The sequence below is a fragment of the Pyxicephalus adspersus genome, chromosome 2 (assembly GCF_032062135.1).
Source record: "Pyxicephalus adspersus chromosome 2, UCB_Pads_2.0, whole genome shotgun sequence".
Lineage (NCBI taxonomy): Eukaryota > Metazoa > Chordata > Amphibia > Anura > Pyxicephalidae > Pyxicephalus > Pyxicephalus adspersus.
In genome coordinates, this window is record NC_092859.1 from 140,347,813 (window position 1) to 140,374,436 (window position 26,624).

Below are 26,624 nucleotides of genomic sequence, written 5' to 3' on the forward strand. Positions count from 1 at the left end.
TTCTCTACAATCTATTATGAATGCTGCAGCCAGACTCATCCATCCTTCCCTCCACTCCTCTTCTGCTGCATCTCTTTGCAGTTCCCTTCATTGGCTTCCATTTCACCCTAGAATCAAATTCAAGCTCCTGAGCTTTGCCTTCAAATCCCTCCACAGTTCTTGTCCCACTTACCTCTCTGATCTGGTAAAAAAAATACTCCCCTAGTCGCTCTCTCCGCTCCTCCAATGACCTCCTAATGACTTCTTCACTCATAACCTCCTCACACGCACGGCTCCACGTCTTTTCTAGAGTTGCCCCAACTCTCTGTAATGGTCTTCCTCATCCTTTTCAGTTTGCTCCTACTTTTCCGCTAAAAGAGCACTCAAAACCCATTTTCTTCAAACTTTCCCACCCATCTTCGTCTGTCTTTTGAAACCGTCACTACTTCCCACCACTACATATCTCCCCTCCTATTGTGTGTTACTTCCCCCACCTCCTAGATTGTAGGCTCTTCAGGGCAGGGTCCTCACCTCCTCCCATGTCATTGTCTGTATTAGTCATTTGCAACCCCTTTTTAATGTACAGCGCTGCATAATATGTTGGTGCTATATAAATCCTGTTTATTAATATTAATAATAATAAAAATAATAATAATATTAATAGTCATGTAGGAAGCTGGGTTTTCTGGCTGTCAAGTTAGAGGGCACCAGAAATAAAGCTCCTGCTGGGTTTTAAAGAGAAGGCAATGCCTACTGTGAACTGGTAGCAAGAGATATGAGGGGTTATAGTAGCAAACCAAGGAAGTGAACAGGTGGTCTGCTGCAGAGTAGAAGTATTGTCCTAGCTACCCATAAATGGCAACCAAAAAAGGTTTCTAAAGTAAACTTTGACTTGAATGGTTTTATTAACCTCAAATTTGTAGGCTCCTCACTTAGATTTTATTTTTAAATTAACTAGAACATGCAAACATTTATAGTTGTTGGTGAATTTATTTTATAGTGGAACTATACTCAGTGGTGGGTAGCAAGTCTTTGCCTTAATCAGCAAATATGCCAATATTCAGCACATACTTGGTGACTTTGGCACAGATTTACCTGTTTGCACGTTCCCGGTCTTATTAAAGGAAGCTCCCATCTTCACTGCTGACTCCACAGAAGACTTCTAAGTCCTTGGTATTTTTTCTGTGTGTTGGGTCTGTTGTATCATTTTACCTGCTTGACAAGATTTAAAAATTCTTTTCCAGTAGCTATTAAAATAGCTAATGGTATCAGCCGCTAAAAGTAGGACCCAATATAGTTATTACTGAAAAAAGTGACTGTGGATGATAGCCTGGGGTTCAAAGTAAAGCTTGGAGGCTGTAATTACTTGTGATCTGTGAATCTGACATTTAATAAACATTCTGAAAAAACTTACAGTTCCATGTGTTTTCAATGGGATTGATAATTTCTCCAGCAGAGAATATTTAGTGAATGTCAGATTTACTTCTTTATAAATAGACACCTTAGTATTACATTTCAGTGTGTTTCACACTTTTCTTTCCCATCTATCGTTAGTAGATTCAGCTTAATTTCAGAATCCCAAAATGTTTAATGGGTTCCCTACAAATCTCTGTGACAGATAGCCACCCCATCCAAAATGTACCCCTTTTACTACCAGTGGCCAGTTTCCTATATTATATTTGCTACATACCTATTAATCACCTCCCCAGATCATCTCTTTTATAATAATTATAAGTGAATAGATCTCTGTAAGTTAGTAACCAATGGAAGGGACTAGATACCCCAGAAAAAAACACCATTTACCCTGATGGTCAGTAATGATCACTAATAAACGCCCTTCTTCCCCAAGTAAAGGACACTTTGAAATTGGTGTTCACCCAAAAATAACAGCCATGTTTACGTTGACGGCTAATATAAACCCCCCCCCCCCTTACAATTGTGATCAGTGTCATGTACTTATTTTATAAATATTTCTGTAAAAAGCTGTGCTGTGAACAGTCACAGGATTTTTACAAACTTTTTACTCTTATATTCCAATTAAAACATATAAAGTAAAAATTATGTGCCCAAATCTGCTATGAAATAAAGCCCCATCTGTCCTGAATATAAAATGCATAATACATTATGACTGATTACAAAGTTATTTGGACCAAAACTGACACATTTCAAAACTTAGAGAAAAACTCAGTGAAAGCAAATTCTCTATTTCTGAAGAAAAAAAGAAAAAATCAGTCTTTGGTCAGTTTTGTAGGATTTTTTTATTTACCTAAAACACAAAACACATGGATGTAACTTGACATCTTAGTGTGATGGCCTTTGTCCCATGGTCAGTGGCAGTGATGCAGTAAGAAAACTGCTGCTGGGAAAAGCAGTGATCAAGAAATTACAATTTATGGGCAGCGTTGTACACCAACATTGAACAGAATACAACCGTACAAGGAAGCCAAATTTGTTTTGAAGAAGGTACGGGCGAAGAACTGAAAAGGTCATTTTAATAAAACAAGAGTAGCTGAAGCCTTTGTGATTTAACCTGCAGTTATTATTAGTTTTAAGGAGTATGGCTTAGGTTGTTGTGTGATTGGGGCAAAAAATCTAGTGTTTTCTTTTTTTTTTTAATTTGGTATTTTCTATTCAGAGTAAATGTACTTTATTTTTTCATACAATCAAATGATTTTCCCCGGCATCAAATGTTTTTAGGGTGTTACATTTATCCTGTGTATCACAACTTAAAGCAAAACTAAATTCTAAAACAAAAATAGAGATTTTTTGGCAGAGGGGACTTTCAAAATCTTTCCTCGGGGTTCTGTAAGTTTTGTTTTTTGCTCACACTGCACAACGCATGCAATATAACAGCGAGCCTGACTCTAAATGCGACCCCGCTGCAAATTATTAATATTATAAAGGATTTATAAAGCACTAACATATTAAACAGTGCTGTACATTAAATTGGGGTTGTAAATGACAGACAGATACAGACAGTGACAGAGGAAGAGGAGAGGACCCTGCCCCGAAGAGCTTACAATCTAGGAGATAGTTGAAATGATAACTCAAACTCCAGGGCAATATAATTCCTTCACATGTGTTTTATGATCAGTGGCGGTCCAATCGGTAAAGAAGATTGTCATGGACTGGTAAGTTCTTAATGGAATTGAGGACAAGGTGGTGGCTTTGGGGGATTCAGGGGTGAATTTACCCCTAAATCTTATATAAGGCATTTGTAGCAATATATTATGTAATATTTATATTCAATGGACTTATCCTTTAAAATGGTTAAGGTGCTAAAAATTAAGTATTTAATAAAATTATTTTAAATTAGCCCGTGGTAAACTGTACTGCACACATAAACACTTGGTGGAGAAAGTTTAAGAATTACTGCTTTGGATTAGGAATTCTGAATTGTCTGGGAAATAAAATACTTCCATTCCCTCTTAAACACAGCTTGTGTCTTTTTTTCATTTTTTTTTAAATATTGTGTTAGTGTGTGCCCAGTATGTTAATGCCGTACTTGTTGATGCCTCTAAGTCAAACTGGCTCTTGTATAAATGCACGCTATATGTTTCTAAAGGGATGAGGATGAAGAAGCTGCTGAGTAATTTCAGGAATGCTTTCATCTCATGGGATTTTTGTATGTGTTTGGAGGGACATCATAGACTATAAAAAGTCCACGAAGGAAAACAAGTAAATGAAAAAGAGATGTGCATTAAGTCTGGGGAAGCTTTACTTTCAGATAAATTGGAAGCAATAAAATGCTTTTTCGGAAGTATATAAGAAAAATATGTCTTTAAAAAGATAGAATGCCATTTTAGATTTAGTCAGTCTAGGAAGGCTTCGATTGTGATTCAGGTTACTGGAATAAATAGGATCTAATTACCATGTTCTGCAGACAGGAACAATATTTTCATTCTTGGATTTGCTGCTTAGACCGAAGAGAGGTTATAGCTAACTTTCCCTTAGCATGCAGCAGAGATAAAACACAGAAAGCAAAAAGACTGATTTTCATTAAAGCTGAAGTTTAATCTGCTACATTTTGCCTTCCCTTGTCCCTCCTCTCGCCACTTATCAACATACCCAACACAACCTTTCCTTTTTCATTCTACATACCTAATTTTAGACCCAGTGACATCATCACTTTTCTGTTTCTGTGCTTCCCTAGGCCTGATTTAATAAAGCTCCCCAAGGCTGGAGAGGATACACTTTTATCAGTGAAGCTGGGTGATTCAACTAACCTGGAATGGATCTGGTCCAGGATTGAATACATTTGCTAACAAATACCAAATGACTTTTAAGAAATCCATTCCAGGTTTGCTGGATCACCCATCTTCACTGTGGAAAGTGTATCCTCCCCAGCCTTGGAGAACTAATAATCATGCTCTCTGTGCAAAGCAGGCACCATGACTGAAAAGAAGCACCTGATGGGTACTGTACATTGCTTTCTGAAAAAATCCCTTGCCTTGCCTTGTGCAGACCTTAGGAAATGTCTATATGGGATGTTAAATGATTAAAGGACTCAAGTCCAATATATTTGAAAGTCAGTCATACTGGGGAGTAAGGCTATGTTCAGACCTACCTCTCGTGTGGCTTCTGGTGGCTGCCACCTTGGAAACTGCTCGATCACTCACTACAGATTTGTTATGGTGGAGAGTGGTATTGTACAGCTCACTGCCACCTCCATTAATTCTAAATAGGACTATTGCAGACAGAAGCTACTTGTATTGTTCCCCCAAGGCAGTGGTGCTTTGGTGTAAGGAAGTGGTAATGGCATCACAACCTTACCTCCAGTCTGTACATAGCCTAAAAGGTTACATGATGCTGGATGGAAGATAAGGCTGCCCATCAGCCAGGACATGTCTCTCTTAAACACCTTTTTATATAACTAAAAATTTACCTTCTTTGGGGGGGAAGGTTAAAATCCTTTTTTTTTTTTTAAAAAAAAGGGATGCCCCTCTCTATCTGTCTTTATTGCTGCAGCAAGTCTCATGGGACTAATATGTCATACATCCAAGGAGGCTTCTGGGTGCCCTTTCTGTGCATGCCCAATCTCAGGCACGCTCAGGAGCTTTTTTGGCAGTAAGGAAAATGGCAAACTCACGCATACACAGTGGGATCGGCATTCTTTTTTTCCCCATCTACCACAGGCTTTGTCACCTGATCTCGCACATGTGCAGTGTGAAATCAGGTGATGTAGGCAGAAGGCCGAAGAAGGGCAAAGAAAATAACGGCCCCTGGTGCTTCTTTCATGCTGGCACAAAGGAGATTTACAGGACGATGCAGGACCCAATCCAGAAAACCTCAGATCAATGGATCTGCAAAAATAAAGATGAGTGGGTTTTTTGTTTTTTTAGGTAACTTCCACTTTAAGTTCAAATTTGAAAATTTCCAATGTATAGATTTAATTCTTTAGTCTTGTTAGAACTCAGGTGCTTAATACAATATTGAACATTCTGAACTAGTCTTTAGGAACTGCAATACTTTCTTATATGGTTCTCTGGAAGAACAAATTTCCATATCAGCTGTCAGCTGGGATTCCAGGGAAGGTGATGAGCTTTGTTGCACCTTGAATTTGTCACATTATTAAATGTAGGCTGTCATAGTGTAGGATGTAGAAGGACTGACATACATTACTTAATATTATGCCAAACTTTAATGATACATGAATGTTGACAGAATCCCTGTAAGATGATAGGATGTTTGACAAAAAACTTTCATGCGGCTGTCCAGCCAGATTTCAGATCATCTTTCAAACCTGCACTGAAGAATGACAGCTGAATCCTGTTGCTTTGTGTAATTCAACACATTTTTGGGATGACTACAGAACTCTATTTACAGTATTTACAGTATTTACAGGTCTGTCACTGTCTCTAGGACAGATTATTATTGTTCCTTCTATCGTCTAAAATGCAAGGCCTGTTGGGGTTGAAGCTGATTAGCTTACCAATATGTTTTAGACTATAAGAAAATAGTAAAGATATTACATATGTCATAAATTGGGTATATTACCCTTTAAGGATGAGGGACTGGACCATGCACTGAACCAACCATAACTGCTCATCCAAAATTTCTGGCTTAAAGCTTAAAATGTTTTTTTTCTTCTAGGTTATTAGTTTTCCTGCAGTTAAACTAAACAAACTAGTAACATGGTAAATCAGAAAATATTTCTAATGGATTTTGGTGGGAAAGCAACCAAAGAAATCTATGCACTCGAAAAATTTGGAAAAAAAATGTTTCTGCCCTATGTACCTAAACACAGCACTGTCATAACATGAAAGTGGTGCTCACAGAAATACATCTAACCATGACAAAATCTGAAGATGTAACCCTTTTAGTAGTAGGACCATGTATCAGTATATCTGAATACAAAAGGTGTAATTTATAATACTGTTACAATATTTTAGTATGTTGGAACAAATTATGTTACACTATTTCAGAATGATTTTTTGTGTCTATTGACTTTTTGTTTTCTACTTCCTATGTATAGCAACTTTTTGGCATAAGGTCCAAACTAGTAAGTATGCATGAATGCTGCATGTGCTCAGCACATCTCTGTCACAACCTGATGAGTAGGGTTGTAGATTATAGTGAATCCTTTATGTCAGTGGTTGCCAACCTTTCCGACCTCATGGACCACTAAATTCATATTTTTAAATCCCGTGGACCATTATTAATAATTTTTAAAAAAAGATAAATTAATTTGTAAAATAATGATCTTCCTAATGGTTCCTGACAAGGACTGTGGAGGATCTGATTCATTGATCAGCTCACGGTTATGTGAAGTAATACTGTTGTCACTAATATCATTAGTTGCGGTATCTTCAGTATTACTAAAGAAATGCAAAATATTTGTTTGCTTTTTCTCACTGAATATGGGTTTATTTCATTCCAATCCAAGACCAAACAAGAAATGATAGTTATCAAATCAAACTATTTGATGCCATTAAATATAACAGTTAAAGATAATACACAGTTAGGGACATACTTACCTAAAAGATCATCTGAGAAATAAACAAATAAAACAATTGGATGAGAATCGGTATTTGCAGGGCAGGGTGACTGTTGTAATGGTGGAAACAACACTGAAGCACATGGCTTGGCAACAGTTGCCTCATACAAATTAAGACTACACTGACGTTACATTGCGCCTCACTTGTTTTTCCGTCTAAAGTATAGTTCATGAATTTAGTGCAAATGCGAAAATTGTCATTCAGAATTTAGGAAATTATTAGAACATTATTTTTGTTTTATTAATAATAAAACATAAAAATTGCAAACAATGTCCATATTTTTCTATGGACAACCATAATTTTCTCGAGGACCAGTTGCCGACCACTGCTCGATGTCAACAAAAGGTTGTAGATGGCTGTCACCAACGCGTAGGTTCTAGTACTGTCTGGTCTTCTCCAGAGCTTCTGGGGATGTTCAGGTTTTATTGAAGATTAATACTAGAGTATGGATTTTGGAATTGGGGCATTACAGGACCAGAATAATGTACTAAGTTGTATAGGAGTGTCACAATCAGGATGGAAGGTCTGGGCTGGCAATTATAGTTGGGGAACAAGCAAAATGTCAAGAAAGACAGACTGTTCATGTCATAAACAAATTCAATCCACAGTAGCTGATTCAAAGTGATAAATGCTAAGCCATGAACAGGCGAAATTTCTAAATGCAATATGGCAGGTCAGGTTTTGAATACCCACTTGCTGAATCCTCTGCTTAAACTGACAGGAAAACGGTACCTTAAAAAAAATGGTGCCAAAAGGTAAGTCATCTGAGGTCAGCTAATCAAGATGGCTGAAGATGGTAAACCTGGAGGAAGACTTGGCAAATCTTTTGATTTGATAGACATGTTTGATAAAAAAAACGTTGAATGAATATCAATTATACTACCACACACCTCAACTGATTGATGGTCCTACAGGAGAGTACTTTAAGGTGAATATATAGCCAAAATGTCTTTATTGCCGTCTGTGTGCAGATTTCCCCTCTCTCTTTAACCAGTTGACCATTACCATTGGAACAGAAAATAATGCGAATTCCAAAATGTTACAAATGACACTGGATCAAGAGGTGAGGTTTATTCTTTCTTGATGGGTAAACATATAAGGGTTTATGAGAAATTTCCTATCACTTCCTAGTGAGCTTCCAGAAAGGTAAGAGATAGGAAATTTCCCCAGTGGGTCAAAACATGAAAAAAAGCTCAAGTTATACATTAAGCATTACTTATTAAGGCCACTTGTGGGGTGTTTGATCACTTTTGGTGAACTGAAAAAGGCACATAGCTGTGAGCTCAGATATAACCTACAAGTATCATTCAGCAGTGCAATCTCAGTGCTTTCTGCACTGACAGCTGTGGTTTTCTATAGAGTGAGTATTGTGAACTGTGAATTCAGGGATATTTACAAATTATGTTACACTAGACGAGAATTTTGCGTGTGTACAGTCGTCGTCCATCGCCCGAGTGACCATCCTGGCGGATACACGGAAGATGGACAACGAACGTTCATAATGAAAGTGAAGGGTAGAGAGCGTAGCGGGGTGCCGCTCCATCATTTTCCCCCCACCCCTCTCCATAGACCAGAACGGTGTTGTATGTACAACACACGTTCATCCATCGTGCAGTCGTTAGTCGTTGGAAAGGATCGTGAAAGATCCTTTCCAATGACAATGATTACATGTGCGTACATAGCCTTTCATTTTAAGGATTTGTGACAGAGTGTCTCAAAAATTGCAGAGAAAGTGTATTAAAGGCTCCAGGGAAATGAAAGTGAGGAAGTATATGTAGGTTTTTAGAAACTAAACCAGGTACTTTAGGGCCCTTGAGCCAGCCAAGGGAGTGAAAGGGTGGGTTCCTTGGCCCAACCCACTCCTGATTTGGGTTATATGCACCTTCGCTCAGGAGGGAAGTGATCAGCAAGAGGCTGAGAGAGAGAGCCAGAGTGTTCCAGGCTGGGAGAGAGCCAGATTGGGTTCCAAGCTGAGAGAGAGCCAGAGTGTTCCAGGCTGAGATAGAGCCAGAGTGTTCCAGGCTGAGAGAGAGCCAGGGTGCTCCAGGCTGAGAGAGAGACAGAGTGTTTCAGCCTGAGAGGAAGTGTGTTCCAGACTGGGAAAGGAGCCAGAGTCTGTTCCAGGCTGCAGGAATAGGGGACAGATCCCCAGGAAAGTCAGTGGGCAAGTGAGTGAAACAGTGTTGATTTAGAAGTGTGTTAGTAAGAGAGGGCACCTAAACGAGGTAGCCAGAAGCCCAGTCGGGCTACTGTTTATTGTTTTTGTTGTGAAGTGCTGGAGAATGTGCTGTAACACTTGCCTAAACAAATAAATACTGCTGTTATTTTGGGCTTTTGGAGTCTGCTGCCTCTTGTCTGCCCTCTAAGCATCCTGTTACCATGAGCAATCCCCAGTGATCTACCACAGATTGGAGAAACACACACATTAGAAAGATTGGCCAAGCCAAGTCTTTGCACCTTTATTGAGCTTTCAAATTTTAATCATACCATCCTACATCTTTCTGAGGAAAGCTGGAGGGTGGCTAATGTGCTCTAATATTATTTTTCTGTGTTCAAATGTTCAAGAGGGTCAATATTTTCTTTATGTAGCCCCCATTGACCAAGCAATGTTTAGTGGAGCCAGGAGGAGTGTTTAGGGACAGTCCTAATTATAAATCTAGAGCTATTAATATTCAATATAAAGTTTTGCTTTGCTTTTATGTATCTAAATAAATGTATGTAAAGGTTTTCATAAGCAAAGAGTTTAATATGCTCTGAAAGCTTTGGGAATAGTTTTCATGAATAGATGGCAGAAATAACCTAAAGGGTAATATTAGAAAATGGGTAAAACTTCAAACTTAATAGTTGGGTAAGTGCATCTCATATTGATAAATGTAAGTGCAGGTCCTAGAATGTACAGCATAATTGCAGCAAATTTAACCTCTCCATTACTATGATGTCTAGGAACAGATGGCTTTGTTTGCTTTGTGGTCTCAGGAAAGGTCGTGTAAGTTCACAGATGATGTAGTGCTTTGCTCAAGGTTGATAGAACAGCACTGTAAAATAAAAATCCATTCTTCTGCTGCCGGTTCCGCAACACACATCACTTGTTATTGTGTCAAAACAAATAAATCTTCATTAACATTGCCATTCTGACGCTGGTAAACAAGTTTATTTACACTTGAGCGCAGTAGAAGAATCAAGTCATACAGAACAGTTCCTGGTAGGTGGCCCTGCTTTTTGATGAGGAGAACTTTTACAGAATCATTACCGGCTCAGCCAGACAAGCTGCTATTCAAGAAGAGCGGGGTTAATGAAGGTTTGATGTGTCCTTGTTAAAAGGAGGCCTGAATCGCTTGTAGCCTTGTGTGGTCACATTGTTATTTGATGATATGGACTCTGTAAAGAGATCCAGCTTTGTTACAAGTTTTACCCCACCTCCAGCCCCATTTTCCAATTTATATTTAATGAAAAATCAACAGAGATCTCTGCGCCCAATATACAAGACCAAATCCACTCTAGACTAAACAATGGAAAATTGTTGATTTTTAATATTGTGATTTAGAGGGGTCTTCTAGTCTAAATATGATACAGACATTGACACTAATCTAATACCATTTGGTCGGTGACACTGAGAAATTTTTGGTTTATATTCATTTATTGTCTAATTTTTTTTAACTACATCCTAAATGCCTAAAATATAAAGGTTGGCTCAGTGGCTAGCTCTCCGACTTTTGTTTTTTTCTGGGTTCCTTCTCACATCCCCACTCCAAAAAAAAATGAAGTTAGGTTAATCGGCTTTCCTTCAAAATTGTCCTTTGACTGTGTTAATGATATATGACTATGGTAGGGACAATAGATTGTGAGCTCCTTTGAGGAACAGTTAGTGATATGACTATGGAATTTGAAAAAATGTGAATTTGTTTGGAGCTATATAAATACAAGGTAATAATATTAATAAAAGTAGAGATTAATGTGTCTATTTTGGAAGATCAGAAATGTATAAATTATTACTTTTTAGATAAGTATATGAATGGTCCAATGACATGGCAGGTAATTTATAGATTGTAATACATGTCAAACCTTTATTTGTTTCATGAAAAATATCCAAAAATTGGCAGATGTCTCCCCAAGAATGAATGTAGGTAAAAGATGTACACATTTACTTTCACCCACTATTACATTTTCCCTAATTCATCTGATATATGAATCAAACATATGAAAAACAAATTACTCAAAGCATGTTCGAAAACCTGTGCCTGAAATAACTAGCAATGCTTAGAAGTGCTTATCATCTATTTTAGGTATCTCAAAAGCTTTTGTATGTACAAAAGCTATTTTTTAATATAAAAGTCAATATGAAAGCACAAGCATCCCAAAGCAACTCCAAGAAGCTCAATACAGTTTAGAAGCAGCTAGATGTAGCTCCCTGTGCAACCAGCTGTTGGTGTTTATTCAACTTATATTCTGCCTTCCTTGGTTTCCATTTTACCTGCACATCAATCATCAGTGGTATCTTGAACCACTTTTGTGGTATCTGCTATGTTTACTTTAGGCATTGAGGAGACTGTATCTTTATGAGGTATTGGCGTGGCCACCAGCATTTCCCCATCCTTCCATAGCTTTATAAAATTTGGGTGATAGAATAGTTCTGGCTTCCTTTAACTAGGTTAATAGATTCTGTGGCTTTCCCCAATGTTTCTCAACATTCAACCATGGGAAATAGCACTAGTTCCCTGTCTACCGGTTTATTGATAAGTGATAAGCCTTAGCACCTCTTTCATAAACTTCACTGAGCTTACTCCAAATAGCTGTGAATAAGGGGCATACCAGCTGCAATTCATTCCTGCATCAGCAACATATAATGAAGAGATCCTTATAAGGGTGTTATCTGACCTTACCATGTTGTTTTTTTAAAACATCAAAGCCTCTGGGGTGCCTAAAATAGTACTACAGTAACTCCAAAGGTGAGTAGCCTATTGAACCTCTCATACTTCAAACATGAGGTAGAGCAATAAGAAGTCCAAAATGTCCCATCTTTGTCTACAACTTTCATTCCCATGTTTAAAGTCTTTCCAAAAGACCATGGAATTGGGGGTACTGGAAAGAGGTGTGAAGGTAGGAAAATTTAAACAGTCTGCAGAGTTCCTTAGATCCTAGAGATTACAAGGTGTTTTGGTAATTTATCTATTGATCTATTGCAAATATTTCAAATGGCATTTCAATGATTTAGAAAGATGCCAGTAGGCTGCAATGTTGGAACATGGGTGCAGAATACGGACAAGACTTACAACATTTCTGTGTCCATCCATAAAATATGGGGGCATAATCCAGAATTTTCATCTAAAACCATGTTTTTAAGAACCAGGTATGTCAAAGGCTGCCAAGTGTCAAGGTCAGTAGATTTTTCATTTATCACCTATGCTACCTAAGGTTCTTTTGTAGGATCTTTTTTGTTATAAACAAATAGGATCTTCTTGGACTCTAGGTCTAGCTTACAATCCTGTTTATCTTCACTAACAGAGCTGGGATTTCTATTTCTTACTCAGCCTGTGATCTCAGAATCACACTCCCCTTCCTCCTGTCCCCAAACAATAATGAGAAAATTAAGGGTTCAGTGTCTTCAGTAGTAGGACCAACAGTTTCCCCTTCAAGATTACTGTTAAAAGGGACAGAACTGAGTCCATCAGGTATAGTTTTGAAGGGGGCATTACACTTTGGCCATCCTGTTTTCAAACATTTTTCAAAAGCGTGTAAAGTTTTTTATTATAACTTTTTAAAACAATCAGGGAACCAGGCTGTGTTGGGTGCAGATAGCCCCAAATGGTATCATTTTAACAAGTTTGGTAGTCTTGAGTATCTTCATGTATGCAACTTACCCCAATTGTATAAGTCTGGTTTTTAAATGGACTAAAAAAAACAGATATACTTTTTTTTTACATAATTTTATATTCATCCTCCAGAATACATTGGTAGTAGAATATAGTCGGATGCAACTTGTTGCCATGACTATGTATTGTTCTTTTCAATGCAAAAGACTCATGATGCCTCATGCAAAATAGATGTCTGAGCATCATAACTCCATGTAGGCATATACATGAAGGATATCAGTTTGATTTGTATTTATGGTTCTGAACTCCAGTGTGTTTTTTGTATATATGTTTAAATATTCTAATTATTATTCATTGGAGAACAGTCACTGGTCATTTTTGACCAGATTACCAAAAATAGTCAACTCATGTCAAAAGTATTACAACTCTGCCACTGTTGGGTGATATGAACACTTTCTCTTTATTCATTCATTTAGAAAGACATTTTCATTTCTGACAGTCAAAAATCATTAGCAATGTAGGCTCTTAGCTGTCACATATTAGCCACTTACTGTATGCATTGATGGAGTTTTTACATCCAAATCCATTTGCTTTTCTATTCAAACATGGCAAACCTGTCTAAAGAACAATTTAGAAGCATAAATGATTGGTTTGCCTTCTTACAGTAATGCTGCATCAAGTCCTTTTTTTGGAGGTGTCAACCTGAACTGTCACTTTTGATATGCAGTAGTATGCTAATGTTCCAGTAATAAGATTATTCAGTTTTCAATACTCTGTTAAAAGTCTCACTGAATGCCAAGTCTTAAAACATCTCTAAAGCTTAGTACTCATGCTCAATAAATGTTACTAGAAATGATTGTAGTGATAGTGTCCAGATACAGCAAGAACGAACAAGCACTGTGCAGACAAAGTTGTTCTGTTCTCTGGAGAGTGGAGGCCAGAGGAGCGCCTTGTGCTCATCCTCCCGAATTGTAAACAGTAGCAGTTTTTAGTATCTGTCGTTTAACGATCTGGCACGGCGGATTGCTAATCAATGTTGGCAGACAGCTATACTAAGCCTAGATTTTTACCCAAGAGGATCACAAATAATCTTCTCAGGTGAATAAAATTAAGCCTCTGTACAAAGTTTTAGATGTAATAAAGCATCAGAAATAGTAACTTTGATGTTTTCCAGGTAGTTGGTCATTCCTAGAACTCCAGGTGGTCTCATGTGAGAGATTGCTAAATCTTCATTGATTGCAAAATGAATCCAAAATACTTTCGTAATATTCAGTTTCTGCATTAAATTAACCTTTTTTACCTTGTATCTTTCAAGCTTGCTTTTGAAAATAAGATAATATTCTTAAGTAGTGCTGCCAAACAAGAAATTTGCACTTATATTTTGGGGTCACATTATATCTCTTGTAATAGACTTTTGGGGAAATATGAAGTAGGATCCCAAATGCACAGCATTCCAGCTCATTGCACCCTTCACCATTCTATCTATTGAGGCCCTGGGAAAGGAAGAGTTGGGCCATTGTGGCCTTCACCTCTAAACTGACACTGTCCCGTGTCATTTTCTCCAATCTCTAATAGCAAATTATACTTTTTCTTTGTATACTTTCTGTCTGATGATGGTGTAGATGTTAAACATCTGTAAAAACATTCTCTTGAATGCCCTGCAAATAAATGTTATCCATTCATAGCTATTTTGGGGCTCTTTTAAAAACCTGAAGGCCAGTCCTTTCTGTGTCACTGTCCACACAACCATACTCCTATTGGTTAAAAAACTGCCTTACGGTTCTTTCCCCGGACCCATGTCTTTACTGTGTGCCATAGGGGCAATTAGAGCTAAACATAGACTGCAGAATCGGAAACCGATATTAAACACTTCAGCGCATTTCATATGTAAAAGATTTTTGAGTCAGTTCCTTTATTAAACTGAGAGGAGCTTGCTATTCTAAGTAGAGAGACAGGTTAATGAGGTTTATTAGTGCCTTTTGTGGCACAATAATGTGCTTTTGACCAAAACATTGATCAAACATGGAATGGAAAGAGCTGTTCTTTGTACTGATTGAGTGAGGGTGAGAGGAGTCAACATAGCTTGTGTCTCATTAGGAGGTAAAAGCAAGCAGTGGCTGTTGAATATTGAGTGATACAATCAGAAAGATGATCAATTATCCCCAATTAATTATCAATTAGGTAAATATTGATTATTTATCATATATGGCATAGTGTGTTATTGTGCTAAGTTCTTTCAAGTACCCAGCATTCACCCTTGTTTTGAAAAGTAGTAACTTTCCTGTAAGATGCTGGCAAATGGCCTTCCATTTACAAGGCAGAATGACAACTCCCAAAAGAAAATAAGTAACAACAAGTATTGCCTCATTGCAGTTTCTGTGTTGGTCACAACCGCTGGAAAAATGTGTTTATTGTGACTTGGGAACAAGGTGGTAATTTTACATTTGCAACATGTTCCAGGCTGGAGAGAGGCCACGAGCCTCATAACAAATGAGTAATCATAACAGCCCTGGATTTATAAAGAGAATTACATTCTAAAAAGGAGAGAAAGTTCCTGGGGAGTTTAGATGCCAAATCCTAACTGCTTCTAAATATGTCAGTTCTATTAACTGCCATGAAATAGTGTAACAAAATAAATTTCTGTCACATGAGTCACTGGAACATTTAAATGAGTCCCTGGTGAAAGATAGGAAGGTGTACATAGTGACTCTTAGACAGGTACAAACAGAGCATTCTGAACGCCAATAACAGATCCTTCTTACTCATGCTGACTGTAAAATAATCATTAAGCCAAAAGTATGAGTAAATGTAATTCCTTACTTTTTTAAGCTGGATTCCATAGCAGTTTTACTCTTTTACTGAGTTGGAAGAGCCCCTGAATGGCAGCTGTTGTCTTCTGAGCAGGGCTGCTCTTGGCATGTGTCATGCTGATGAGGTTAAAGGACCAGTAAACCAAAAATATGTTATGTTGATTTTCAGCTTTTGAAAACTGGTGTAACAGTTGGTTCCCCTGACCCATAAAAACTCTGTTGGGTTTATAGGAGTCATACCATAATGGTCTCTTCATCGTCTGCAGTATGTGCTCTAACATGTTTAGAATTGTTGCATACATGTGTTTTAATAGAAGAGCATTATATTGCAGTCAATGCTATGTGTGTTAAAATACCAAAAAGCAACAATGCATAAAAGAACATAATTAGGACTTGAACTGGATAATAAAGGTTTAACTGCAATCATTTGTGTACACCATGCCATGTGTACACTATGCCAAACTACTTTGCCTTCCTCCAGCAAAGACCCTCCAACCCAGCCAGTCTCATCCTCTTAAACATGGAGGAACCTTTTCAATAACTTTCCGGTTTTCAGGGACTCCTGGTATAATTTACTATATCCACAGCTCAGAGTATATTAAGATGACGGTCAATAGGAAGAATGTATTTTACATCATTGGTCAAGGGGAAGAATGTTGCCCTTAAAGTTTGCCAAAAAGACCATTGGTGTTATATAAATTGACCTTAGAGGCACAAATTACTCATTGCTCAAGGAACCCCTAGCAAGCTCTTGAGGAACCCTGGTTTAAAATTGTTGCTCTAACCTGATTCATTTTTTGCAAAATTTAAGCCATGTAAGTTTATGGAACTTTCCAGCCTCTTCTCACTGCTGCCAGAAAGCTTCCGCAACACTTTCCTTTTTAGGGAGTTTCCCTTTTTTAAAGTAAAATAGATTTATTAGTTTAATGTCAGCCAACAGGTACCTGGTCTAAATTGATGAAAATCACTTCAATATTACCCTACAAGGAAAATAAAGCTCTTTTTTAGGACTTTCTATGTACTAGTTTTGCTTCCATTCCTCAGATAAGGAAAAGTTGCCTAGGTTTACTTGTAACACCTTTTGATGTGGCTTTCACACCTAGTTGAAGAAAGCTGTAAGGTAAGGAGAAGATATGAATTTATGGATAAATCCCCAGCAGTGTACAGCTTAAAAGTAGAGCAAGAGCTAAAAAAAAAAGAGTTTTCCAATGGGAATCAAAGCCAAGAAACTGCTTAATCTGTCAACAGGTATACCAGGTAATTATGATTTGAGTAGACTGAAGAGCTCCATGGAGGTAGTAGATCATTTATAAGACACTTTTACAAATAGAATACTGGTTATCCCTATTTTAAATGGTTGTATTAGTATTAAATATTATTACCTTGTATTTACATAGCGCTAACATATTATACAACACTTTACAAAGTCCATAGTCATATCACTAACTGCCCCTAACAGGAGCTCACAATCTAATGTCCCTACCATAGTCATATGTCATTAACACATTGTAAGGTCAAATTTGGGAGGCAGCTAACCTAACTGCATGTTTTTGGGATGTGGGAGGAAACTGGAGTGCCCGGAGGAAACCCACACAAACACGGGTTGTACAGTATTGAATTAGGAGATGGAAGCTGAAGGTAAGAGTTCTTTTAGGTTTGGCCAGTGTTGGCAAGCCATGGTGGAGAAACAGAATCTACTGTTAGAGGTCTACATCAATGGTAATCAAGGTAAGTCACAGTACAGGTAGTATTCCAAGAAATAAGTCTGATAAAGAGGTATCTACCTGGGAGATTTTTTTTTTATAGTGTAAAAATACAGTATGAACTTTTGATGAGCAAACCCCTTTGGATTTGGGATTTATGTTTGTATATGATGTAAACACAGTAAATTTAGTTTCTTGAACGAGCATTACTCCTAAAAGAAGAAATGCTTTCTTGCGTCTATGCATTACTACAAATAGCTTGTGAACTCCTTTACTGTTGTAAATAATCTTTGGTGAAGTGACCTTTGATCCCTACCAGCTCCTGTTCTTGTAACGGGCAGGCTCTTTATAAGTGCTTATGAAAGATAAAGCAGTTTGGGCTGCCAATGGCGCCAATGAGATGGATATGTTGACATCAACTTTTACATTAATAGAAAGACACAGCTCCCAATTTCACAATACTGCAAATTCCACAGCAGGACTGCCAGACACAGTAAATTAAGCCACAAAGTAGAACTGGGAGGATCAACAGGTACATATCTGATAATCTAAAGAGTTTTACTTCCAATACATTTTTATGAAGAAAAATCAACTTAAAAAGAGATAGGTTAGCAACACGACTCATCATCGTGAACAGACAAGCATGGTCAAACCTCTCAGATTATCAGGACCAGAAAATATAGACATGAGGGTAGAAATGGTGTGGGTCAGAGGTAATGTCTACCCCCCCTGACTGATAACATAAATTAAAAGTGCATATTGGGTCATGTTGCTACAACAAAACTAAGGGACAGTGATAAGAGCATAAGAGAGAACAAGAGAGAAAAAGAAAACACAAAGAAGAAAGCAGAGAGGGAGAGGAGGTACATTTAATGAGTGTTCTGATAAACTCTATTGAGTTTTATTTTGGACATTTTCGCCTGGTGTCCCACATATGGTGGAGCTCTGTTTTCCCTCACTTACTATCCCAGGGATAGTTGATTTATCTGACAGGAAGTAAGGAAAATCCCAAAAAGGACATGTTCATAAGTAAACATTTTTTTGAGTAGAGTAGAAAAAAAATTTGGATTTTTGTTTCTTTATGTGCTCACTTGCCGTCTGATGACATAATCTCATGGATTACTAGGTGGAGAAAAACAAACACCTTACTAACTTTATTCATAATTGACCACTTACTGTTTCTGCTACAGTATTTTTATATCATCTAAGATTTCAAGTAAAAATATGACAAATGGCTGCAGTGGGCACTCCTAATGATTCCTTTTAATGATGATTTGTGAAGGAAGGTTCTTGGGCATTGTTATTGAGAAAAAACAATGAATGGCTTCATTGTACTTACTACTTCATTCACAGGTACATCAAATGAATCTTACAAGTTCTCTGTCCCCTTTACAGTTATGACTTATTCTGCTGTTTTCTACTTTTTCTCCCTTACTTTTGGGGAGTTACCTATTCCAGCATTGCTTAACAACAAATGTACAACAATAAAACTGTGTTTTCCTTTCTTTGCACCAAATACATAACTTTCAATATGGCTACAATAAATGAATATTATGTGTATTTTTTATTTTCAGTAACTACTGTCTTCGAAAATTACCAATAGTCAAAGCAAAAAATGTTAAAAATGATTCTGCTAAAAGACAGCTTACCCTGGAGAAAAATAAAAAAATTCTTATATATAACGTATTATAACCCCTGACAACCACTATCAAAAGAGAGTTTTCCCCACACACAAAAACAAGTGTCAGAATTGTGTTGGTATATATACAGCTGAGAGTGAACCTACTGTATAACACTGTGAAACCAATGGTGATTATTCTGCTGAAATCAGATTGATATCATGTGGTGTGCAGGAGTAATCAAGGCAAACAATCAATATCAGGGAGATATTCGTCATTTACTTGTTAGTGATTGTGCTAGCCTTAGGTTTTATACAGACATCCGATGGACGTCAGAAGTTTTTCCCCTGGAAATGATCTTTTGTGATTGTTTCAAGTGCTGTACACACAGTGCCATTCTTTTCTATGGCAAGGAGAGGTGGGAGGATGAGCAAGCTGCAACTCACTGTGCTCTCCTCTATAGAAATTCTGGTCATTTCTTTCTTGTCTTGGGTAAAAATCTGACACGTGTAGAGCATTCTATTTTATCTATGATCATATGATTACAATTTATTATCTCACGTGTGTATGTAGTTTTATACCTTATTGTTACTGAAACCTCAAAAACAACTAGATACAATAAAATGGAAAGATAGAGAGAGCTGGGTTTTTTAGGCAAGGTAAAGATTGTATTGAGCATCAGGCAAATCATACATTTTATCATCAGTACAATTCACATTGATATATATAAATATATATATATATATATATATATATATACAAAATTAGTTTAGAAACCCTATTACGTTTGTCATGGGGATGATGCATGTCATCTATAGAAAAAAAGCTAAGTGCGATTGTATGCAGAGAAGTTGTCTCACACCCGACGCATTTCGCCGATTGGCTTCTTCAGGCGATGTACTGAAACATAGTGTTTGTTGCAAAGAAATTTGATCAGATTACTTTATGGGAAGTTGATGCATGGAAGATACTGGATTATGATTGGGAGGGACAGTACAGGGCTAGATATGAGCCACAGTGTACAGGTTGGTAGGCAGCATAGCAGACTGACAGGCTAGATGTGTCAATGTAACGTGTATATATACATTTGCTGAAACATCATACAAAAGAGTGCCAGAATCAGAAGGGCATTCAAGGGTTCGCCTGTTTTTTTTTTTTTTTTTTTTTTATAATAAAATAATTATTGTTAAGGCAGGTCTATTTAGTTGTAGCTCCCCCATAAAACCATCTATTCAGTGTTATTGAAATGCTTCTGATTGGACTATAGATGGTAAGAGTTAAAAAATACAAATTTAGTGCTAAACAACCCACAAAAGTTATATTTTCAAATTGTTTAAATTGAGTTGTGGACACAACAGTGATAGCATAAATACTTCAAAGTTTAAGCAATTAGTTGGGATGTTTTAATCTATTTAAGTATCTCTTGTTATGTATAAGGGATGTTAGAAAGCAGTCTGGTTGTGGCTGATAATTTCCTCATTTCTTGATAAAAGGTGCATCTTTATAGCATCATAAAATAAATGAAGACATTAGATTGGATCAGATACCCCAGCAGGCAACAATGAGTGGACCTAAGAGCTTGTTGGGGAAACCATTAACTCAGTGGTGCTTTGGAGATTTGGCTGTCTTGTCTTTGAAGCTAATTTCACAACTAAAAGCAATCATTTAAAATTATAAAGCATTCATTATTAAATCCTGACAAATATATCGCCCTATGCACCTTTTAGAGCATTCTGTGTTTTTCTGTTAATTTGTTTGGTACAATGCATGTCATTGTTTATCTCCACAATTGTAGCAGTTAATATCTTATCACCGGAAGGAATGTAATTGATACAGAGCTTTGTTCCTTGTTTCCTGCTGGTTTCCAAGTCCTTGCCTGCTCTGAACTTCAGCTTTGCCTTGCTTTGTCAGATATTAAGTGTTGCTTTTTTAAGAGCCGGAATTCTAATGAAATGTTTGCCTTGGGGCTCTGTGTCTTTGCAGAGTCTTTGTTTATGGCACATGGTGATGTCTAGGATGGGTTCATGAGCACTTGTTGACTGATTGCAGGCCAGAAGAAAAACTAGGCGAGAGGTCATATAGGGGATACGAAGTGAGACAATGAGATTGCCTGTTTTTAATGCTGATACACCTGCCATTTATTTTAATAGTTATTTGGTTACAACAAAAAGTTTGTACACCCCTGTTTAATACAGGGTCAGTGTATCAGAATTTTCAAACAAGTTTTACACAACTTCTGCCCAAGATTCAAAAACCTTTACTTAAACTTAAAATTGTGTAAATATTGGGTAAAAGTTTTGAGAGTTATGAATGATACTTTTGAAGAATAGCAATATGGAAAAAGCAAAGAAACAGGGCACCAAGTAAAAACAAAAGCTATTATCAGCTTTTTAAATTCTCATAGGTGGTAAGAAGGTTGAAAACCAAGATGATGGCACTATGCTTATTTTTGCAGGTCGCTTTTAAAAATTTAAGATCTGGAATCCTCCCTATTTGCTTGCCTGTTTGTAATAAGGCAGAAAGATTTCTTAGACACACTCATGGCAGGCTTCTTCTGTTTCTCACATATAGCCATCTTAATATATCAAACTGTCAGAACTAAAACCTTTTTCACAGCTACCAGTCAGATGCAAGCCTGCAGTGAGAACCTGTATCTAATTAGTGGCACATCAGGAAGAAAGAGAGGAAATTTACACAACACTGGCTTCAGAAAGCATATATGGCATTTATGGACATTGGTTGGTGGCCGTAATAAATGAAGAAGTCTGTTTTTCATGTACATAGTGTGCTCTAAAAAATCCAGATATATTGTTGTAACATGCAAACCCTAATATTTTATTACTACTGTGAGTGATACACAACTAAAATTGTTTAAAATGTCTTAGCTCTGCCACTATAAATTTTATCTATGTGTAGCTGCCAGTTGTCCTGCATACCAATGTGTGATATCCAATTATTTAAAAAAAATTACTAGTAATTGACAATGGGTGTCAATTGGCTACTGGTATCCAATATATTCTAAGCTAAATGAGTGTACAATTTAATTTTTCCCTTCCTAATCCAAGGATAAAATCACCATTCTATTTTGAGAATATAAGGCCTCTGCACAGAAAATATTATTCTTATGTAGTAAATGTATTTGTTCTCCTTGTGAAATACTCAACTATCCATGTAGACATACCCCTATGACTTCCACTTATTATTAGAATGTTGAGTGGCTTTGAAAATAAACATTTCTCCACTCATGAAAATAGGATTTGTATGCTAAAATGAATTTGTCTGCCCATTCTTAAATGACATTTTAAACTTTCCTTAATAAGATAATGCAATAGCAATCCTGTCTGTTTACTCTCTTTCTAAAAAGCAAGGAAGTCAATGAGCACGAATGCATCAGGTGCACAGACACTTGATCTACAAAGGCCAGTGTTTCACCAGGTTGTGAAAAAGGGGTTAAGAGATTGTTCTCAACTAAGGTTCTTCCAGAGGTTGCTAGGGGTTCCTTGAGCAATGATCAATTTGTGGCTCCCAGGTTAGTTTAACTGTCACCAATAATCTTTTTGGCTATCTGTAAGGGCGACATTCTTCCCAATGGCCAGCAATTTAGGATATATTCTTACTAATGACCATCACACTAATGTACTAATGTAATGTATGTGAGCTGTGGATATATTATTTTTATAGAACGGCTTCCCTAAAGACCAGGAAGTTAATCAAGGGAGGTCGGAGAGATACTGGATTAGGAGGACAGCCCTGGAGTTTGAATGCCCAAAATCAAGTCATAAATATATGTTGCCTTATTTCCATTCTGACAGTTGTCTTTTAAGGTAGCATTATTTTTAGCTTCAGAATGTTAAACATTAACAGTATATTTTTAAAAAACCTACTTCAAGATACTTTTAAAGTGAATTCCCCTTAATTGTTACAATTTGTGCACTATTTGTACTCATGACTAATAGTAAGTGCGTGCTGTACATTAGTCGTTTTCTGTGTCCTTACATAAAAGTACAAGGATTAAGCTCTACATTGCATTCATTTGTCAGTTTCAGGCTAGATTGAGCATGCTAAGCAATTCTAACATGTTACCTGAATAACAGGTCAACGGTAGTAAAGGCTTCATTTTAAATCACATTAAACAAAGCTAGGGCATTGGCAATGTTCTTGAATTCTTTCTTGGAGGCCTTCGTGCTCATGAAATCATTTTAAAAGACCTAGATTTGGTATTTTATACTTGTTATACAGCTATTTGAAGTATAAAGAAGAATTAAAATCTCAAACTTTTTGTCACAGAAAATGGAATGACCTGCCGAGCAGTAAAGGCAGTCTAAAAATTGCTTGGCAATGAATTAGTCAGGTTTTAATTTTGCCATGAACTTGAAATATCAAAGTAGAACTTTACTTTGTTGGAAAATGCATCCATGTAATTATGAATAGTGTTCTAGATAGTGTTAATATGTTCAGGCCTGCTAAAACAAAACATTACCAATGGTTGACCACAATTCATTTTGCTAAGTAGGCTCAGCTAGAATGCCCTGGTGCACCAATGGTTGGAGAAAAAGCAGAAGACTCCAACCTAAGCATCCTTATTGAGGTGGTATTACATGGTATATGCCCTCATATGGACCCTTTAAAAAGCAGAGGCACGTTCCAGTGTGCACACTTTTCTACTGTTCACAGCTCTTCTGCTGCTGCTACTAGAGTAAAATGTTTGGTAATAGAGTGCTAATACTAAAGTTTCCTATTGGAAGTTGTGTTAACAAAGACTGGACTGGAAGTTGTGTTAACAAAGATAGCACAGAAAGATGTCTTGTACTGCTTTGTGGAGTATGAACATGTGTTGAGATTGGCAGCTGTCAAACATAAGCAACTTGTCAAAGGAAAGGAAGGAGGTATAGGGAATCAGTAGATTTGGCTCCTCTTTCAGCACAATACAACCAAGATGTAATAGAACTTCACAGCCTGCAAACGTAGCTGTATGTTGCAGATCATGTTTTGCATGACTGACCCAACATGGGTCACCTCTTCTACCCCCATCTTTTCCCCCCACTATTTTTCTTAACCCCCTACTCTATTTTCAAGAAGATCTGTCCAAGGCCCTCAGCCTCTACCATGATACCCAACTATTGTTTTAAGAAGACTCCAATGTTTTTGTAAGATTTCTCCGAGACCTTTTGCTTCTGCTATGAGACCTAAATCATTTTTTGAAAAACCTGTCTGAGGCCTTCTGCTTTTGCCATGTTGATTGTTTTTTTTTTTTGTTTTTTTTTATGGGGACCCCTTTAGCCTTTTTGCCTCTGCTATGAGGCCCAATCTAACCTGACTCTCTCCTCTACAAACTATTATGAATGCTGCAGTCAGACTCATTCATCCTTCCCACCGCTCCTCTTCTGCTGCCTCTCTTTGTAGTTCTCTTCATTGGCTTCCATTTCACCTTAGAATCAAATAAAACTCCTGTCCCTCAAAAGTTCTTGTCCCACTTACCTTTCTGACCAAAAAATACCCCCCTAGCCACTCTCTTCGCTCCTCCAATGACCTACTAATCACACATAACCTCATCACATGCACAGCTCCACTCTTCCTTGTCCTATTTGGCTTGTTCCTACTGAAAACCCATCTTTTCAAACTTGCCTACCAATCTTCTGTCTTTTAAAATCCTCGCTACTTACCCACTATACCATATCCCTCTCCTATTGTGTGCTGATTCCCCACCTTTTAGATTGTAAGCTCTTTGGGGGAGGGTCATCTCCTTCGGTGTCACTGTCTGTATCTGTCTGTCATTTGCACCCCCTATTTAATGTACATTGCTATTTTATATATTGGCACTATATCAATACTGTTTATTGATAATATTAAAAGAAATAAAAATAAATAAAAATTAGAAGTGACATTACAAAAATGGAAGGTACAGTGTCGTACTAAGCTACAAAGTGACCCTTTTATTTAAAATCTGCCCCAAAGCATGCCCTGCAAAAGTAGGCAGTAATGAATTACCTTTCCTGCTACCCATGCTGCTAGATACTGGTCTTAATTCACCACTCTAAAGTCCTATTTTGTTAACAGTGTGGTACTATAATGCATGGTAATTCATAAAGCTAGAACATGTAGCCATGCCATTCATTGTCCAATGGCACTCTCTAAGGCAGGGGTCAGCAAACTTTTTTGGCTACTAGGCCATTTTAGGAGGTCAAGAAGGCACACTAGGCTGGACTCTTTCTCTCGCTGATGGCTCCATCCCCCACCAGGAACGCCCCTGAAGGGGAATCCCTCTCCTCCGCAATGCATACCAAATAAAGGGAATGTCCCCTTACCCCGTTCAATTCTGAGCGACCTAATTTTTGTTTAATGCAGTTACCTATTGTACCCAATAACACAGACTGTCCCTTTGAAAAGAGCTGGGTGTCTTGATATATGCAGACGGTGGAGAAGAACTCATCAAAATGGGCAAACATAGAGCTTCCAGGGTCTGCTTGCTTTCACACTTGCATATCACCATATATAAACCACTATCAGGTGAAGTGGATAACATTGTTTATCTTATTACATTAGCACCTATAAATAGGTAGAATATATTATTGAAGTAAAAAGGTAAAAATTGCTCTAAAATGTACAATAGTTAAAATGGTTAAAACATTGGCGGATGGTCCACAGCATTTGCAGTTTATGAATCCGTGCCATAATCGCATTCAGGCCCCAAAAGGTACCTCATTGGTATCAAACTACGCAGTTGACTTGTGATTTCTTACAATATCTCCGACCTCCCTCTACCTTTCACTTATCTCATGTTTTATGTTGGTAGTACAGAGGAAGGAATTACCACATTAGAAAAGCGATAGTTTTATTATCTACCCTACTAGTGAGGTTTGTAACAGTGCAGTGTCTATAATACCACGACAGTCTCTTGTGTTGTCTCCCTGATAACGGAGCAGTTTGTAGTAACATTAACAGTTTTTCTGATTAGGTATTAGACTCTGACTAGTACTAGGCAGTTTCTTTCTGATAGCATTGTTGTCTTCCTCTAATATTATAGCAGCTCTCTGATAACATACAGTAGCGTCTCTAATAGCAGTCACTTTGATAACATGTCACCTTCTCCAGCAACAAAGTAGTCTTTCATACTAGTCTCTAGTCTCAATAATTTGGCAATCTAGTTTTTCATGGCGCTCTTTTTTGTTTTTTCAGGTTTTACATCATTTGTGAATATCCTTTCACATTCAAACCAACCTAGTACTTTTTAGGCACTGTTCTGTACAGACTATTTTTACTTGGTATCATCAAATACAGGATTTCATGTCTAAAGACTTTTACAAGTCCAAACTAGATATTTTTAAAAGTGATTTCATAGTGTAACAAACTAATCATTTAATAAATCAAAAAAGTTCTTCCAACTTTTTGTCATGTCCCTGCCCCTGGAGAGGACAAGTCCACATCTTCATTATTTGAAACCAACATAGTGTTAAATCAAAATTTTTTTCTAAACAAATAACCATAACTTTGTTCCAGTCACAGCAATTCTGTGAGCACCCAATATATTTTTTTCAAAAACATGTCAAAAGCTTTGTCTTCACCATAAGTTCCAGATAGGTCTTCAGCCAGTCCACCTTCACAATAAGGCTTAAAGCCTAACTGATGTTAGCAGGCAAAGTACAAAAAATAGCAAAAAAAAGTTAGGGGATGCGCCACTCACGGTACTATGAGTCATGTTTGGGGG